We start from the raw sequence: 18,201 nt of genomic DNA, 5'->3' as shown, positions 1-18,201 counted from the left end.
TAGTGCTCAACCGAAGAACAAGCATTTTTCTAACTATTTTGATGGGATTATTGTGAATGAACCCACTTAACAGGCTCCATTTGTGATTTTTGGCCATGTGGGCTTGCGTGCTTATGAACTCTGTATGTTCTGTCCCAGCAAAAAATGCAATGGTGGAAAATCACAGGATACAAAGACAAGTGTTGTTTTAATAAGTTATCCTTAACATGCCTGCCAATACAATGTTTGACAAAACCAAAGACCAGATTTGACTTTCAAAGTAGCTTGTGTCCGAAGATCTACACTGTAACAAAAAAGCTGTCGTTTCAACTTAAAGAAAGTGTATGTGCTGCCTTCAAATATTAAGTTTAGTCAACTTGAAATGTTAAGTTGTACTAAGTGACAACTTGGATATTTGAGTTGACAAATTAAAAACACTTATATTTTTAAGTTGAAACAACTATTCCTTTTACAGCAACTAGACCGTTGAATAAAATACATAAACCAAAAGAAAATTAGACTATAATGAGTGCTCTATATACCATCCATCTGTCCGTCTACCCACTCATCCATCTATTCCTCTACCTAAGTGGTTCCCAACCTTTTTTTCCAGGGGATCCCTTTTTTAACATTCAATTTTTTCTTAAGACAGTCGTTCCCTTCAGAGATACAGTCATATAATTCATTCTAGGGGTGGGCGATATGGAAAAAATATCATATCACGATTTTGTTTTGTTTTTTAGAAATATCACGATTCACTATTTTATCACGATTCTTTGTCATGTTGGTTTTACTATTTTGGACAGCAAATTTACACTGTTATACAACCTGTACACTCACTACTTTACATATAATAAAATATTTACAAAAATGTGAGGGGTGTACTCACTTCTGTGAGATATATATACCTACCCATCCATCTACCTACCTATCTATTCATCCATCTATGTATTTATCTATCCATCTAACCATTTACATACCCATTCATCCATCTATCTGTCTGTCGAACCATCTACCTATCACCAATCTATTCATGCATCCATTTACCTACACTTTCATCTACATATCCGTCTATCTACTATCCATCCATCATCTACCTGCTCATTCAGCAATCTATCTACAGCAGGGGTAGGCAACGTCGGTCCTGAAGTGCCGATGTCCTGCAGAGTTTAGCTCCAACCCTGAAAAAAACCTCACCTGCTTGTAGCCCTAGTAATTCTGAAGACCATGATTAGCTTGTTCAAGTGTGTTTGATTAGGGTTGGAGCTAAACTCTACAGAACAGCTGTACTCCAGGACTGACGTTGCCTACCCTTAATCTACAGTATCTACCTCATCCATCCATCCAGTTAAGAGTTTGGGAAATAAATAAAACAAAAGAAGGAAAACAAAAGAAAGAGTATGGAGGTCATGGTACAACACATACCACCAGTTCAGTGAACATGGCATCCAGTTCCTCGGTGGGGGGCATGGGCAGGGTGGGCTCCATGGTTTGCAGAGTGAAGTTGCTGTCATGGCGGAGGCGGTAGGTGATCTCGGGATGGTCGCTCTTCTTTAGACAGCAACAGAGAAATGACAGGCCCCGCCCTCCTCGCTTACGTGGGGCCATCATGGCCAGAGGTCCAGCCAGTCAAATGTGTCTCGCTTTAGCTACGACCCCCTGTGCAAGAGAAAACAAAAAGAGACAATTAGGATGGGTGACACTGAAGCTACAAATGTACAGTTTATAATTTCTTAGTTCAGTGAAAATGTGGGTGGCTATGCTGGGACAGAGCTCAACGCAAAACAACATGACATCACAAACTGAAAATCATACCGCCACCCAGGGCTATTTGCAGCCATATGTTACATGAGATGTGTGATGTATTCAAACTAAAATGTTAATGTATTAAGTACACTCCTGACTAACAGGTTACAATGTACCTCCCACTGAAGACCAGTAGCGATATGCAAAGTATCTGTACTGGTGCACAGAATCTCCCAGAAATGAATCACAATCAAGGCTTTGATTTACAATTACACTAGCACTCGTAAGTTTTGGTTCATTCATTTTTTTTAAAGAAATAAAAACCTTTATTCAGCAAGGATGCATTACATTGATTTAAAAAAAGCAACAGTAAAAACTTTCACACTGTTACAAATAAAAAGTACTCTTTAGTGACACTAAAGAGTAATTCCTACTGAAAATTCAGCTGTCATCACAGGAATAAAATACATTTTACAATATATTTAGATGAGTAGTTTTAAACTGTAGTAAAATTTCAACATTGTTTTTACTGTATATTTTATTTATACTTGTTTAAAATGCAGCCTTAGAAAGGATAATAAATTATTCTAAAAAAATATAGAAATGTTAGCATCCCCAAACTGTATTTACTACAACAAATGAGAAGTGGGATTATCAATGTGTTTGTGCAGTAAGACTCATAATGCCAGCACTGTATGATCTTATAACCCATTACAACACTCACATAAGCCTCATAAACTCCAGGAATACACAACGGCATGATTCAACATGCAAATAGTCATGCAAATAGATAAAACCGCCATAAAAGCAATGAGCTATCACATTAAACTAGGTTATTTTATATGTGAATCACTTTACAGAGAGAAAACAAAACCTTGCTGGTAATGTGCATTACGAGTGATATCATTCAATATTTAAGTGGATCTGTATCTATCAGTGAAAGGCAACTGCAAAGGAATATTGCATTTTAATAGTGGAAAAACAGAGATGCTCTTCACAAGGACTAAGCCATACTGCTAAAACAACAAACTTAGTCAAATCTAAAATCAGAATCTGATGAACTTTTCTTTTTACTCTCAAGAGTACACAGTTGTTTTTACAAAAACCAAAGTGTGGTGGTGTAGTATGAAAAGATCTAGGATGGGAACCAAAAGGTTGTTGGTTTAAACACCAAAAAGTCCAATCCATGAGCTATAACCAATGTGAAAGAAGAAAATTAAAAATGCTCAAACAGTTCCTTTACATGCAGTGAAACCAAATCAATGAAGGCATGAGAAGTTACAAAAAGCACCATAAAGGTAATGCAGCACTGTAGGTCTTCTAAAGCCATTTGATAGCTATGAAGAACAGACCAAAGTGTAAAGTTTCTGCACAACAAAATATATGGTATGTTCTTCACACAAAGCTATTGTGTGGCATAAGATGACTTGAAAGACCCCCCCAGGTTACTCCAAAGGACTGTCCTTGTAATCTGTTTCTCTTCATAATAAAAGCGTCTGCCAAATAACTACTTATTACTCAGCCACAACATCGTTTTGTTTGATCTACATCCCCAGATGTCCCAGATTTCATAAAACAAAAGACACACACACAGATATGTCTGTCTATAGTCTTTCTCCTCAGACCTCACACAATGGAACTGGCCCTGACCTCTCAAAAGACTGAACCGTGTTTATCTCCCCTTTCTCCATATTAGGAATAACGGAGAAAGTTACCGTGCCCAACTTTATCTTCATCCAGTTCTGTTTTAATGAGTACACCAGCCTGAGCTCCAGTGCTAAGGCCATCACGACCCCGAAGAAGTCAAACATAAACTTCACTCTGAATTTATGATCAGTCCCAGAAGCTCAAAGTGACCAGATGTTTCCCTTTAGAAGAACAGGGACATAAAGGTTTAAATGGCTTGAGGATTAGGCTGGAGTTTATAGTACGTGTGTTTGTGTAAAATCTGCTCAGTGTACTTGACCCTGCAGAGCAGGTTTATGGTGCCATCATACCCAAACACAGACTTAAACAGTGATGTCCAAAATGATCTGACCTCTGAACGTTTGTCTGCAGCTCATCTGATAAAAGAAAATGCTGAAAATGATTCCATCAATTTAAAGTTACACTTTGTTTACTTTGTAATTATACAAACATCAGAATCCAATTATTATGTAATTTTTGGAGGCTTTTGTCTCTTTTATTTAGAAGACGATGGAGAATTGACAGAAATTGTGAGGATAAAGAAGGGATGGATTAAAAAAAAATGTCCCGAGCTGTACTCAAAACTCAAATTTAAATTAAACTCAAAGAAACTAAATACATACGAAAACTATTTATCGAACTGAATTTAACATAATACACAACCGTATTTAACTGCATGCTTATTTACAAAACAAATGCAATGTCACACTTTCATAATTCAATTGAATCAGAGAATCATTTCTGTTGAACTGGTTCTTTGAGAGGGATCTTCAGAATGATTTGCTGAAAATCAAAGAGCATTCCAATACTTTGAAATGAAGAAACGATATTCTTATTAAGATATAATTAGTGGTCGACCGATATTGTTTTTTGTTTTTTTTTTGACAGCCGATGCCGATATCTTAGAAAACATGGTGTTCAACATTAATTTTAATTAAAATAAATTTTATTTATTTTAATATTTAAGAAATTTTAAATCATTTGAAAATGGATTAAAATATAAGTGTAAAATAAAGGTAAAAAAGTATTTTTCACAAATAAATAAATAAAAATAATATTAAAAATTATAATAATATTAAATATTTTTTTTTATAAGAATATAATTTAAAAAGGAAGTAAACACTGTAACCAACAGGGCACTCAGTATTCTGGGATGTTTGTGTGCATTGGGAATTATATTTTTTCAAATAAAGCCAAGGTAACACTCATTTTACATACAGCACACAGTGAAAATGACATGAATATGACAGTGGGCAAAAGCATAAAGGGCAGCATAATTTGAAATCACAAGTTTAAAGTTTGTTAATCGCGCGTTTCCAGTGAAGCTGAACGCTCCTCCTGTCCGCATTCAAATCGCACGGACCGCCCATCATGCAAAGAACATGCGATCATGCAGGATACAAATGCACATTTTATAAGATCTCACAGCTGGATTCGACTAGTCAGCAAGGTTTGTGAAATTAAATGTTCATTAGTCATTCAAGGATTTGTTTAAATTATATAAATGTCCATTTGCTGAATGCTGAAGGCAAACAAGTATTATACTGTTTGCCTTTCTATTACTAATAATATAAAAGCAATTGTTATAATACTTTTTTGCATACCTTTTAATTCCTCTGTTTAACGGTTCTATCTCATTATTAGACAGACTTCTATCCATATTAGATAGAACTGTTAACGACGACAGTGAACTATGAGAATGTGAGCGCTGTGTGCTCAGGCCCTGCCGTTCTCAGTGCCATCAAAATAAAAGTCAGAAAATTCCCGCCTCGAATGCATCGGCCAAACAGGAAAACCTATCAGCCGAAAAAGAGATACTAGATATGAGATACTAGATACCACCACTAGATATAAGGCTGCATGCGCAGTATGCATTAAAACAGTTTTGTCAGCATTGTGTTACACTATATCTATACCACATACTTTTAATTTAGTTAATCTTCAACTCTTTTCTCAAGGAAACTCATTCAGCTCAAACTAAATTCAAAGGTAGAACTATGACTCACATCCAGATGAGAAAGAGAAAAAAAGAAAGGAAGGAAACAGAGAAGGAAGACAAAGAGAAAGCAAAATTGCAGAGGAAACACTGTGTTTTTCTAAGCGCTGAAACGAATGATTCACTCGGCCATGTCAACAATCCAAATGTTCACACTAACATGGTCTTGTGTGAACGCGGAAGAGAATCTCGATTCTCACACTATAACTATTTAGCAGCGATAACCCAGCAGAGCAGACACAGCTGTTCTCCTGAGCAAGGCTGGGAATTTTCTCACCACTGGGTTTATATCATGGTGTGAAAATAGCTCCAGCCTGGCTAGTTGGTCCAACGATCAGTGGGCAGAGACCACACACTTCACACCATAAGAATGGATTCCACGTCTATTATTAGATCAACTTGACAACTTGAACTGCATTAGGTTGCTCTTTTTTGAATTTGTACCATAAGAGCAGGATTTGAGAATGAAGATGTTCTCAGCAACATTACCATTTTTTAATTTAGCAGATGAGTGAATTTCACTAAAACAGGTCACATTTCGTCTTTTTTTATTTTTTGGTGAATTTTTTTCAAGGGAATAATGCAAGTGCGCAGTGTGCCAGTAAATAATTCACAAGCTGAAGATTTTAATCGATGTCCTTGTTCACAAGGTCTGATCCAATCTGACCCACAAACACCGCTAAGCAAATATTCTCCTCCTTTATTCAAACCGCATACAATGCAGGAGCTTATCTGACAAATGTCAAAATAAAAACGGGTAATCCAAATCCACATCTTGTCCAAACGAAGCACTGGGATCGCCTGGGAGTTAAATAATCTTTAGATCCTGGGAAACCCCTGAAATGTAAGCATCTTTAAAAAAAGACTAGCATAGGAAAGTTATTATTACAAAACCAAAAAATGTGTGAACGTATAAAAAAAAAACACTAAAAACTACAGTCTGCCCCTCATCTTTCAGCTCATGTGCTCATGGGATACCACAGTCTGTACCGAGACAGGTGACTCAAAATATTTACAACTAAAATAGTAAAAGAATCAGCAGCTAGCCTAAATGAAAGCAAACATGTGCTATGAACGGAGCATAACATTTTATCCCTAATAAAAAATGATATCTTTCCCGAAGCCCAAATGAAATGAGAGTCTCGCTGTGCTTGTAAAACACATAAAACAGACAGTTTGTTCATGTATAAGCTTGTCTTTTCTGAATGGACGTCTGTTAACTGAAAAAAAGCATGTTCAACAAATTCTGACCTCTACAGCTCTGCCGTTGTTCAAGTCAATTTAATTTGACATGCATCCTTGAGAGGGTCGTTGTTGTTGTTAACTACAACTAAAACCATTAATAAAATGTTTGGTTACACTTTATATTAAGTGGCCTTAACTACTATGTACCTGCATCAAAAAATATGTACAATGTACTTATTGTGTTCATATTGTATTGCAAAACACTTTTGCTGCTGTTGAGGTGGGATACAGGTGAGGTTAGGGTAGGTTTAAGGGTGGGTTAAGGTGTAAGGCATGGTTCAACCGTGTAATTATAAATGTAATTACATAAATTAATTACAGATGTAATTACATATAGGTATTTTTAAAAATATAAGTAAAATGTAAAAACATGTATGTACTCAACAAGTGCTTTGTACCAAATGATTAATTTAAATGTAAGTACATAGTAGTTAACGGGGACCTAACACACAGTTTCACCCAATCTCATGAGTACCTATAGAGTAGTACTGCATCCTTCATATCTCCAAAAAGTCTTTAGTTTTATCATATTAATAAAAGAAAGATACAGCTTTATGATTCTCTCCGGAAAAAGCGGAGCTCCTGGAGGCGTGCCGTGTGGGCGGAGCTAAAGAGTGACGAGCACTTGCGCCGATCGCCATCAAAACAAAGACATTTGATGCCGTTTTATAGCTGGGACTGCTCCATCTTTCAGTATTAAAATATGTGCAAATCCAGTGTCGAACTGGTCCTTGTTTATAAAACGTTCGTCAACAAACACACTTGAGAAACTCCATTGCTGCCCCGAAAGAACAAACTGTATCCACTGTTCACGTAACGGTGGGTTCTTTTGGGAAGCTGAACAAGGTTATCTTTCCCTCACAACCAACAACACACTTCTTTAGAGACACTCTTCCCGAGCGAGTCCCATGCAGTGCTGCTGAATGAAATGCGTTGATGAGCGCACTCTCACTCTCGCTCTGGTCGATGCATGCACGGTCGCGTTCTTCAGGGAGAAATGTCCATATAAGGAGTTCCACCGTCGTTTACGTCAGCAAGAACCACGATAAAAAAAAAAACTCTCCGAAACTTGTCCTAACCCAGAAGTGAGATTTTTGGCACAGAAACTCTGTGTTATACGTCCAAATAGTTTTTTGAAACTTTGTCCATGCTTAGCATGCGAATCCAACTCTTTAAAAGTGTAAACAACTCTGAATGCATGAAACAGCATTGCACCCCCCCTTTAAGGCCACCTAATATAAAGTGGGACCAAATGTTTTTGTTAATTGAAATAAAGCTGAAATAAAATAAAAAAATGAAATGCATTTAAATACATTACCTTGGCAACTAAAATAAGTAGAAGTGCTGAAAACAAATAAAATATTAGTTATATACAGTAAAAAAAAAAAAAAAAAAAAAAAAAAAAAAAATCACAAGCACATAAAATGACTAAATCTTAACACTAAAATTAAAACTAAAACTAAAAACATAAAAAGAAAAGCTTATTTAAAATATTAATAAATACTAACTATAATTGGCATATAAAACAAAAATACCAAAATAACACTCTCCTTGAAAATAGTTAACACACACTCACAGCATTAAGTACTAGTCCAGATACTCCCAGACTACTCTTCCAAAGCAATTCAGATAAATTGTTGGAGGAGAATGGTATCAAATTCTGCAAACCTTGTACTGTCTCTATTAGGAGGTCAGTCTCAGGAGACTAAAATCAAGGTCTACCCATGACAAGACTGATATTTTGCTACAAAAAACATGCACGCAAGGGTTATAAGTGTATAGAGAGTATAAAAGGGAATACTGACAACAAGCACATTGAAGAAAAGTGGGAGGGAACACCTGAAGGAAGGTAAATCTCAGGTAATGTGCATGTCTGTGCAGCAACTGGCATGAAAATGCCTCCATAACACTCTTGTCATACACCAGTGGAGTTAATCCACGAGACACCAGCCCGCGTATCACCATGCTCCACCCAGGTGGCCAGGCCTCTTTATGTAAGCAAAGTTCGGTCTTTGCATATAGCATTTGTTTTAAAAGACAAATAGTATACTTTTCATGCAAAACACTTCACAAAAAAGAAGCTTGTGAAAATATATTTGAATTAAACAATACATAAATGTTCAGAATTAAGACAATTATTTGGACACATTCTGCTTGGTCAAACGTCCATACATAATCTGACTTTATACATCCGCTATAATCACCTTGAGACCATTTGGTTAAAAGTTAATTGCAAAAAATGGCTTAGAAAAGTGATGTTGCTTCTAAGGAAAGCTCTAGCAGCATTTGTTTGTAGATACCACTTGGTTTGTGACTTGAGATGCAATGACATTCAGACATTTTAAATCTGATTTCACTGTTCAAAAGTGACCTTTTGGGGCCACTGTAGATTTTTTCTTTCTCTGAAAAGCATTTTGGCATGTTGTGAGCATCTGTAGAGCTGCATGCGGCTTCTATACCAACAGTCATTCAAATCAGGATATCTGGTGACTAGAACTTGAACAATGGCAGGATGTTAATTGTTTTTATACGCTCTGACAGAAGGGTTTTATTTGCCTTAGAGAGCTATAAAATGAACGTTCTTATTATCTTCAATCCACATACAGATCTTAGGAGAAATAAACTAAAAGAAGCAACTAACATTTTTGCCAGTCTTGCACAAAATATTGGTTAATTGTGGTCATGAACACTTCCACCGCTTCAGCTCACAGAGCGCTTTGTCTTCAGTTGTCGACAAAATGTGTTGTTGGTTTTAACTGCAAACAGCTGAATGTGAAGACAGAATCACTATTTGCTTATCGGTCAATCGCCAATGGAATGAACAAATATGATATGCATATCTTGCAAGCAAATTATTCTAAATATTATTAAAAAGTGTGCATTCTTCAAATACAGTACATGGAAAGACAAGTGTGCCTGTTTCAGCTTTGTATGCTTAAACTAAAGAGTTGTAATCGCTTTCATTAACAGTCTCACCACATGTAGGCACCGACTAAATAGTTTGGGCGGTTGGATTTGTAAAAGAGCGTTCTCAAAGAGGCACACAGCTCAAGTGATGTCATGGGAAATGTACTGCTCATGGGCAATTTGCATTTTCTTTATTTGCTGGTGCAACGGTTGTAACAGGAATACGATATTTGAATATGTAGTCTTAAAATCATTTTAAATTGTGTAAATTTGAAACGTCAACAACTGTAAATAATTTTTTTTTTTTTACTACACTGCTGATTTAAATAAAACTACCCAGAAGGCCTTCTATATGGTTGGCTTAAAATGAACCTAAAATAGGCTGTAAATTAAAAATCAGACAAAAAAAAAAGCAATTAAAAAAATAAGCAATTGAAAAAATATATTTATTTAGTATTATTCAACTTATTAATAGATGTTCATTCATTGAACATTAATAAATGTTAATTTCCAACTTATTTTGGGTTCAATTTGAGCAAGAAATATAGTAATTTATAAGGAATATTTGAGTTAAAGGGGACCTATTATGCAAAAATCACTTTTATAAGGTGTTTGAACACAGTTATGTGGCTGCAGTGTGTGAAAACAACCAGCCTATAATGTTAAAAATCCACCAACTAATTTTTTTTATAAAACCAATAAATCATGAACAGTCTCTCCAAACGAGCTGCTTCAGATTCTCCCTCTGTTCACGTCACAGAGTGAAAAAAGTCCCACCCATTTGTGACGGTCTCTGCCCTATTAGCATAAACACAGCCCTGAGTGAGAAGCTGCGGTCCGCCATTACTGGAGACAGATACAATGTCAGCACCAAAGAGGCATTACAAGCATTGTGCTTTGGGATGCACTAATAAACATAGGAGTCGGCATAAACTCCCCCATCTGAGCCAAGGACAATGTTGTTAAATTTCATTTTCGAAGTAAATATCCTAGAAAAAAATCTGTAACGTCCCCTAAATGTTTAGGAATCACTACCAACGCGTTGTGTACGAACGTCAGCTCCAGACAAAGTAAATATCACGTGTTTGTTTTCCAAATTTCCTTTCTGAAAAGCCTCGTTCAGACTGTCAGCCCAAATCCGATTTTGTGCATATCCGGATGGAATCTGATTTGAATAACTGACTGTCCACACAGCATATTGCAACTGTTCATATTCCATTTGTGTGTCCATAAGTGCTCTTTTGTTTTTACAAAATGTGCATTGGTTTCTATGGTAATGCCATTGCCATGTTATGCCTACGCTAACAGCAATACAGATGTCTTACCGTCGCAATTGCGCAGTAGTATTATATTTCATCTTGTGAGGCAGCAGCAGAAATGCAGGAAGCTGTGCGGCTTTATTCCGTGCTGCCGTCTCCGCTATTTTTCTTTTTTTTTTTTTGTCTCCGCTACTTTCAATACACAAAGAGGTGCGTGTACTAGCGGTATATTGTTTTTTCCCACTTGACTTGCACTTCGCAACGACACAAGCTTGTTTCTGCAAAGATGTTCAGCATGTTTTCTGCAAAAACGTCTGACGTATTTATGTTTTACGTGGAGTGAGGATGTGAAAAAGCTACGCTAAATCCGATCTGACCGGTCAGACTGAAACGGTTTTCCAGAAATGCGATTTGAATAGGATTCAAAGCCACATACGAATGTAGCTCGAAACAGATTTGCACAAATCGGATTTCATGTAATTTGTTGCCATTCAGACTATCTAAATATGATCAGACTTCAATTGGATTTGCACAAAAATCGGATTTGGGCTGACAGTCTGAACAAGGCTAAAGAGCTTCTTGGCACTCTGTAAGGCTAATTGCTCTCTGTCTGTTTTCACTGATGCTGCATTCAAGTGCTACCAGAATGATCGTGAATAGGAATGTGGTTGCTCAAAGTTGCATACGAAAGCAATGTGAGTCGATCGCTTGAAGTTGTCGAGCTCATAATCAGAAGTGGGACTTATAAAGTTTGTGATAGCATGTGACCAGCTATTGTTATTTTTATCCCGCCGTGCTCCCAGTCTTTGTAATTCATAAATTCATAAATTTATTATGCACAGTATAATCAGATGACAGACTTTGAAACGGAGTATGTTTTCTGTAAAGATAACAGGCTTATACTACTAGTGAAATGTTTATTTGTAAAGGCTAGCACTGCTAACTCTTGAAGCTCCGCCCTCTTCTCTGGGAGCAACAGCTCATTTGCATTTAAAGCAACATACTCCAAATTAAGGCGTTTTGGCTCACACCCTAAAAGTGGCAATTTTAACAAGCTATAAAAATTTATCTGTGGGGTATTTTAAGCCAAAACTTCACATATAGGCTCTGGGGACATCATAGACTTATTTTACATCTTGTAAAAAGGGGCATAATAGGTCCCCTTTAAATAAAACTACTCAAAAGGTTGGGTCAAAACAACCCAGTCGCTGGGTTTGTCCATATTGTTTTTAACCCAGCATTTTTTTTTTTTAAATGTAAGAAATCGCATTTTAGGTTGTAAGAACGTACAAATGTAGGCCTATGTATTAAACACAGCACCAGTTAAAGTAACAATATTAAAATTGTCAATGCCAAATATATATTTATCTCAAATCATTATTTTAGTCATCAAGTATGTATTAAATTGATCAAAAGTGACAGTAAAGGCATTGTTATATCAATACAAATTATAATAATAAATGTGTTTGTTTCATTTTGTTTTTTAACACCACATCAGCATTTCTGAAGGATCATGACTCCGAAAACTGGAGTAATGGCTGCTGAAAGTCAGCTTTGCAATCAGAGAAATAAAAAACATTTTAATTCTTATTAGAATAGATATTTTAAATTGTATTAATATTGCACAATATTACAACCCCAAACTTTTGAACAGTGCATGATCGCAAAGAGCACAATCGAGGCCTGCAAAGACAATCCAAAGATACTGTGCCTTTAAACCAAACCAACATTAATGCATACATCCCAGAGCAAACATCACTCAAGCACTGGAGCTCCATAACAACATAATTGAACAGCAATTGTGTGGACAGATGAAGCAGGATTTTGAGGTCCCATGATGTAGCCAGCAGTCATATCTCTTCCAGGATATGACCTAAAGAGCTCTTTCCCTGGGGAAGACAACAGCACTTCAACACCAGACCTCACTGAATAATCTAATGAGCGTGTGGCTGTTAGTCTGTCTTTCCTTATTTCCTCTGTGACATTTTCTCCCGCAGTGCCATTAATTTTGTGTGTCATCTGCGTGGAAAAAATCCATCATCATCAGTGCTCTGACATGAAACGCAGTCTTGAAACTAACACTAAACCAACAGCTCCACAGGCTTGTGACATTGTCTGTAATTTTCTGCCTCTCTCATTAAAAGCTAATCCATAACTCTGGAAGCCTTGGCCAGTGGGCCTGCGGAAGAGCGAATGGGTTTCCATTTTAGAGTTTACATAATGGAGGTCATCCAGTGCAGCTCTCAGGCCAGTCTAGAAAACAAACTCTGGCCTTTGGTCTGTCATCCAGCAGTCACAAGCCAATGTTCCTAATGGCAAGTTACAGTATTGATCCCTGCTGAACTAATCAAAGCGATGTTAAGTCTGTTATTGACATGTGCAACCACGAGATTCATCCAGCATGCAAGTAAACAAGATGGAAAAAGCTAATGAGAGCTTTTAGTAAACAAATGCTTTGAAAGAATGCTTAAAAAGAGTAATCGCATTACATGTAACAATAAAATTAAATATGAAACAAATGAAATAACAAGAAGCAAGAAAACAATAAAGGAAGATATATGCAAACACAAATGAAAAAAGTCATTAAATGTCAAAACTTAACATGTGCATGCATGTGTGTGTGCGCACGTGTATGCGTGTGTGTGCGCGTGTTTGATTTTGATCTGATAAATTACAAAATATATGTCATATCGATTTCCTAGATTAAATTAAGATCAAATGTCTAAATTATTACATTCATTAATGATTTTCATAAAATTCATATTTATTAATTTAAAGCCATTTTAAATTCAATCAAATTCAATAAAACAAAACTAATGTAACTGTTTGTTGTGTAGCTGTTTACATATATTTAGTTGTATTTTTCATGGATTTACAAAACATAAATTTAAAAAAATTATTAAATAAATATTACCCCTTCAAATGTATACATTTTGTATATTCAGATTTAATTACGATGCAAGTTTTAATTATTATAGAAGTTTGTTAATATTTAACAGAGAAAGAGATTAAGACTCTTATCTATGCATGAATAAATTCATGTAAGATAACCTAAAAATGTCCAAAAACAAGTCATTTTATTCACCCACATGTGAACATTATCTATGTTCCTGTTAAGTCAGATAAATAGTAACCTTGTTGTGTATAACGGATGCCGCATAGCCACATTTAAGCTCAACTGGACTATATGTGTGATCAATAACATCAGGACAGTAGCAACGGTGTCCCACAGGGGTCACAGACCGCACCCCTCGGGGATCCGAGCACTTAGACAAAACAAGAAGGGCAACTAGAGAGGAAAGATGCAAAAATGTTGTCCATCAGGCAGACGAGTCAAATTGTTTTTAACACAGACCCCTGACCCACATTAACTATATCCCAAAGCCACATTAAAGCCTGATTCCCCAGAGTCAGTCTCCTCCAGAGTCCAGAGAACTAGTATTATCCAGCACATGCACACGGTCTGCTGTTGCCAGGCGCATTTGTGATTCAGCAGCCTGCATTACATGTGCTAATCCCGTGGCTTCAATACTGGGGATAGCAGTCAAGCTGAGTATATAATGACTTTCTCCGAGTTCAACTGGGATTGGACGAGAGAACACCAAATCACGCATGCTGATACTGGTTATTAATTATTACTGGAGGGTCATCAACAGGTAACGGTGGTTATCAGAAAGTAAACCACCATCCAAATGGGTTTCCAAAAGAGCAGTTCTTAAAAGAACCATTTTTTTTCTCAATGTCAAGAAGATTTGAAAAATCTAAAGAACCTTTTTCCACTATAAAGTACCTGTTGTCCACAGGAATGCTAAAGGTTGTTCATGCACTCTTAAAAATAAACGTTCTTTATTGGAATTTATGGTTTAGAACCTTTAACATCAATTAAAACGTTCCATTTAGCAAAAGGTTCTTTATAATGGAAAAATGTCCTTAAGAGTTTTAAAATGTCCTTTACACTCTCTTATGAACTGTTAACTAAAAGGTTTAGTGGGGAAGCAAAATCTTGGTTCCTCTTTTTCTTATTTTTGCAGTGATGCCATTAAAGAATCATTTTTGGTCCCCCAAAGAGCCTTTGATTTGACAGTTAAAGTGTTATTAATATTTTAACAATCTAAAGAACTTTTTCCCTAATAAAGAACCTCTAATGGTTTTATTTGTTGTTAAAGATTGATGTTAAAGGTTCTTCATGGAACCAGAACATTCAAAATGGACACACACATAAATAAAAAAGGACAGTAACAAATTAGATGAATAAATCATCGACAGGCTGTTTATGTATAGCTGATTAAGTATGTCATTATGCCACTAGGCACACCCACAGGAAATTGCACACAGTCTCATTCCATTCATAAAACTTCCACAGCTGAGGTCAGAACTTTTCGGCTGTTTCACCTGACTCACTTAGCTAGGGGCCTGGGATGAAAAAAAGACAAAAGCACACACACCAGTTCATCTGAGGCCAAAGGGTAAGTATGCATAAAGCTTATCGGCAGCGATCCATGTATCTTCACATGTCAACCCACACAACAAACTCTAACAGAGCTACGCTAGCAGAGACAAACATCCTCAAACATCAATGTTAAAGTGACTTCACATTTTGATTTCTCTAAATCAAAGACAGCACGCTCACCTCTCAGAAAGGCACGTCAAGAGCACATCGTCGCGTGAAATCCAGGCAGCGAGAGCTGTGTTGATCTCAGCCCTAAATGCTGCGGTGTGGGAAGCACGCAGACCGCAACGGCTCATACATCTCTCACCATCAAATCTGCTCCTGAAATAGCAGGCGAAACTCCCTCTACTCCACAAGATCAACATAAAATGAGTCTTCTAAATAGCACAGCCTCGGGTTTAATTCTCCACTGGATTTACAGTATAAGCAGACTGAATATATGACTACAACTGTAAGCTTGAGCTCGGAGTCTGAATAAGTGCACCGTCCACACACACACCGTCAGACAGATGTTCCCCGTCTGACTGGGACTGCCCTCTTCCTGTATGCCACACCTCCTTTCTGCACTGTCCAATGGGAGGGCAATAAGAGAGATTGCATTGAGTTTGACAGAACTGACAAATGTAGAGTAACAAATAGATCTGAGATGTTAGAGTGAACAAAAACAAAAAGAATAACAACAACACGGATTACCGAACAAATCACCAGTCTAGTATTGTGCTTACAAAGCATTTTTTTATTTGAGACATACACACATATATATATATACACACACATATGTATGTATGTATGTATGTATGTATGTATGTATGTATGTATGTGTGTGTGTGTGTGTGTGTGTGTGTAAAAATTACAAAAGCCCATTACAAAATGTCAAAAACTAAAATTTAAAATAAAAACTGAAAGTACAAGAAATAAAAGCCAAAGATTAATAAATACTACAATAATAAAATAATATATAAATATTACCAAGATCAAACTGAGGCAACTATCACTTTGACTGAACAATTATTGTGATAGACATGAATAATACCTTAAATCTCACTTAGGATTTTCAACTAGTGGCCATAAAATGACCAAAAAACAAAACAAAAACACCATAAACATAAATATCTTAAAGACTTGGACAAGCACACAGCAATGTGCCAAAACAAATTCAGAACAACTTAGAAACCACATAGCAACACACATTTTATGCAAACAAGCACCACACATATTCTTCAGAAAACATAAAATGTAGGCCTAGTTTAAACTGTTTAAACCATTTATAAACATAATAAACTAGCTTACACATGCCAAAAAAGTACAAATCCCCACAAACAAAGATGTTTTCTTTACTAGCTTTCTCTGCGGGCCTACAAATAAAGCTTGCTTTTGTTAAAGTGGGTGCAGTGAAGATAGTAAACAAGTTAAAGCAGATTTTGCAAGACTTGATTTGAAATGCTCATAATTCTGAATGCCTTCTGTCTATTAACAGTTTACAAAGCTTTGGCTTCAAAACACAGCTGGAGAGGACGATTAAAAAGCGGAACAGCTGTCACAGAACATCTTTACTGCAGATATGTTAGTGATTATTTCCATTTTTTGGAAATATTTCTGACCTTCTGTAGCAAAGCACTATAAGCTCTCAGGCATTTTAGGCAAATAGGCCCTTTCAGGCAAATAAATAAATCAAACGTTTTTGGTACTGATTTCAAAAACACATTAAATTTGAAAAGATACGGCATCTGCAACTAATTTTATTTCTGTAATGGCTTTTTTGAGTTAAAATGGACTGATTAAAGTGTGAAAAACAATCACTTCATACCAAAATGCAGCCTAGGCCTGGATGAGAATGCTGTCGATATTGGTTATAGACATTGAAAAGCTATTGGTTAACATTCAACAGCTGAAAAAGGAAGTGGTTTCAGAGCCTGACCAAGTTAACAGCGTGCACTGCAAAAATAATCCAAAATAAGACCAGTAAAGTGTGACTTATGTTGACTTAAACTGACATTCACACAGAAGATGTCTGGTCACATATTGCATCTTAACAAACACTGATTGATCATTCACCGATTTAACATCAGCCATATCACTCAGCAACTGATTAATCACTCGTTAACGTCACTCAATTGATCTCCATCATCCAATCAGCTGTACTTACACACAGACACACACAAAAACACGAACACAATGTCTGGTTGCATTCCTAGAGCACTCTGTTTCAGATATGAAATGCCATTATTTTCCCAGAATACTACTTGGAAGAAATAATGATAGCCTTGGTTTCCAAGAGAAGATCAAATTTCCTGTGTTTAAAGGACACGAACCAGAGTGCATCTGGCTCTTTCCTCTTCTGTGCTGAGCACAGGTCACCGAGGTCCGGTTAGGGTCATCGGCAGGAAGTGTGGGCACTGCTAATGGTGATGTATGTCTGTCGACAGCAATTATTGATCACGAACTTTGCTCTTTGCATCAGTGGAGCAGGCAAATACATTCACTTCCCTGCATCAGCACAACAACCGCTACCATCTGAGGTCAGAGTCTATGCCAATTTTGTAAACATTAATGTTTTTAATAGAACAATCTGTAATATCTTGGTTCTATATTGGAACGTCTCTATTTACTGACTACAACTGCATTTCCTGAAAGAAACAGCAGTGCTGTCAAAGCAACAAAATATGCTCATTAATGCACTGGCTGAAAAGCCACAGAGACACATCTCTTTATCTATCAGCCGTTCATTAACACATAATGTGTTTTTATGCCTATGCAGTGTAGATGGCATTCTGTATGCAAAAACATGTAAGAAATATCAACTGCAATTCAGAATGCAATATTACTATGATATCATATAAATTATTCTAATAATGGGAATTTAAAATGTAAATAATAAATTAAGTGGTGCAAATTCATAATTAAATTAATTTTTTTTTAAGTATAAAAGTTAT

The 18,201-nt window shown here is 36.4% G+C and overlaps 1 pseudogene across 1 annotated transcript in view; it reads right to left on the bottom strand.

The window, feature by feature from the left end:
- The window catches only part of LOC306886150 (disheveled-associated activator of morphogenesis 1-like), a 36,287-nt pseudogene extending 20,508 nt beyond the window's left edge, over window positions 1-15,779 (bottom strand). Inside the window, exons 1-2 of the transcript XR_013785948.1 lie at window positions 15,449-15,779; window positions 1,405-1,638 (exon numbers count right to left, since the gene is read on the bottom strand). The product of XR_013785948.1 is annotated as a disheveled-associated activator of morphogenesis 1-like (transcript). The remainder of the gene's footprint in view (window positions 1-1,404; window positions 1,639-15,448) is intronic.
- Window positions 15,780-18,201: the final 2,422 nt, after the last annotated feature.

This window comes from Barbus barbus (genome assembly GCF_936440315.1).
Source record: "Barbus barbus genome assembly, chromosome: 20".
Taxonomy (NCBI): Eukaryota; Metazoa; Chordata; class Actinopteri; order Cypriniformes; family Cyprinidae; genus Barbus; species Barbus barbus.
The sequence above is the reverse complement of the archived record's forward strand: the minus strand, read 5'-3'. Positions and strand labels throughout refer to the sequence as shown.